This window comes from Dioscorea cayenensis, chromosome 14 (assembly GCF_009730915.1).
Source record: "Dioscorea cayenensis subsp. rotundata cultivar TDr96_F1 chromosome 14, TDr96_F1_v2_PseudoChromosome.rev07_lg8_w22 25.fasta, whole genome shotgun sequence".
NCBI classification, from domain to species: Eukaryota; Viridiplantae; Streptophyta; class Magnoliopsida; order Dioscoreales; family Dioscoreaceae; genus Dioscorea; species Dioscorea cayenensis.
Genome location: NC_052484.1, coordinates 16233729 through 16236168, shown reverse-complemented (window position 1 = coordinate 16236168; position 2440 = coordinate 16233729). Strand labels below are relative to the sequence as shown.

The 2440-nt window shown below is 41.1% G+C and overlaps 1 non-coding gene across 1 annotated transcript; it reads left to right on the top strand.

Moving 5' to 3' along the window:
- The first annotated feature begins 850 nt into the window (after nt 1-850).
- LOC120276590 lies at nt 851-957 on the top strand. Its single transcript, XR_005541305.1, has one exon. It is a non-coding gene; the product is annotated as a small nucleolar RNA R71 (small nucleolar RNA).
- The last annotated feature ends 1483 nt before the right edge of the window (nt 958-2440 follow it).

Here is a 2440-nt window from a genome sequence, read left to right as displayed (position 1 = left end):
TCTTCTCAACCTCCACTTCCTTGGGTGACTCAACCGTTGTCTTCTCAGTAGAAAGCCTACTCTCAACTTCATGGCCATTTCTCAAAGTGATTGCCTTCATATGTTCTATTGGATTTGTCTCCGTGTTGGTAGGCAAACTCCCTTGAGCTCTTTCTGAAAGTGACTTCGCAATTTGTCCCACTTGGTTCTCCAAGTTGTACAATGATATGGTGTGGTTGCGAAGTGTGTCTTCAGCTGACTGAAATCTCATATTCGAAGATTGAATGAACTTGGTCGAAGCCTTCTCCAAATTAGTCATACGGTTCTCCAACCCTGAAACTCTGTTCTCCATATTCGGGGCTTGTTGTTGTTGTTGGAAACCTGGTAGTGTCATAGCTTTTTTTTGCCCTTGATTACTCCAAGAAAGGTTTGGGTGGCTCCTCCACCTCGGATTGTAGGAATTTCTATACAGTTTTCCTTGTCTCCTCATTGCATGTCCTACAAAATCCACCTATTCCACTGAAATTGTAACACCAATAGTAATAGGGCAATCAGATGAAGCATGTCCCCCCACACCCCCTGTGCCACTCATCACTACCGCCAATTTAGGAGAAGTTAGAGTGTCTAACTTCTTGCTCAAGGACTCAACCTGGGCTGCCAATAATGTGACCGCATCAATCTAATGAAGTCCAACTACCTTCTTCTTGTCTCGTGTGTTCCACTATTAACTGTTCATAGCCATCTCTTCAATGAGCAGTCGGCTTTCTTCGGGGTCTTATTGCCTAAGGTATCTCCTGTTGAAGCATCAAGTAATTGCTTCGTGTTAGGATTCAAACCATTGTAAAAAGTATTTATAATTATCCAATTTGTGAAGCCATGCTGAGGACATTTCCGCAGGAGATCCTTGAACCTATCCCATGTCTCAAAAAGAGACTCCAATTTCGTTTGCATAAAAGAGGATATTTCATTCCTGAGCTTCGTAGATTTTCCCAGAGTCCATTAATCTCGAGCATGTCACACACTTCTGCGAAATTCTCGATGTGGTTGTTTGGATCCTCATTGGCCAAACCATTAAACTGTGCCGACTGTTGTAACATATGGACAAAGCCTGGCTTGATCTCGAAACTATAAGTTGTAATCGGTGGCCTCACAATAATAGACTGCGTGCTAAGAACTACGGGTCTTGCATAATCTGAGAATATCCTCTGCTGCTCATATTGTTAGACCCTTCAACTTCTATCTTAGCTTGATTTGTTTGTTCTTCTATAGGTTCCTTTCCCCATCTATGAGTTCTCCTTCCAATGTCTGGATCACCGTCAACCAATGTCGAAGGATTGCCTCGGGTCATAACCTAGAGCTGTAATCAAAGAAAGAAAAACAAATCAGAACGATGGAAGAATAAGAAAGTGAAATAGAATAAGTGATGAATAACTAAAATAGCAAAGAGTAAATGCTTCCACAACGCCTATTCCAGGCAACGGCGCCAACAACTTGACACACCCCTTGCATGTGTTTACCACAAGTACACAGGTCATCAAAGTAATAAAATACCCCGGTGAGTGGGTAGTTGAATCCGCTGGGAATAGTTGTTTAGAAACACAAAGTATTTCGACTTAGCTAGAGTGAAAACCAAGTTGTTATGTTGTTTCAAAATATCAATGCAAATAAAATTTAAAAAGAGAAAAGAGAACAAGCAAGAATAGGAAAGAGAGGTAATCGATGATGAAATAGTGTACTCGGATAATGCTCACCCTAGGACTATTATTTTAGGTACAAGACTAATATTATGCCCCCTAATTGAAGTTTAATGAGTAGTGGTAATCCAAAGACACACGGTCCCAAACCTAAGGTCAACCATGACTAGCCCTCTACACTATGCCCCGGCAGAAAGGGATACTCTCAATACCTCACACTATGTGGGACAGCTTGAAGCTCTAGGGCTTCCAAGTGATAAACCCTATTCCCTAGTATAAATCTAATCCTTTGGTCAAAGCGAAAGACCCCTAGTCATGATTAAGCCCCATCACCAAGGATTACATCAACACTTCACTTTGTTGCTCGTGCAACTAAGCCCCAGTGGAGTTTGTCTCTTGGCACTTTACTCTATCATGACCGCAAATAACTCTAAGAATATGGAGGTAGGATAAATCACGTCGGAAGGGAAAGGGGATGTTTCGCTACCTCTCGACTCATCCTCTCAACCCTCTTCAATCTCACTAAGTCTAATCCTAATGAAGTTGTCATCCCTTCAAAGGATTACCAAGATAGATTCTCAACCCTAGTGTCACTCTAATGGAAAATCAAATCAATAAGCACACGAGATTGAAACTCAATAAAAACATCAATTAAAGGAAACATAATAAGAGTCAATGAAACAAAATCATCCTAAGGTTTACAAGTCCAAGCACCCACTAGGGGTTTAGCTCTCCATGGAGCAATACAAAATCAATAATGAAATCAA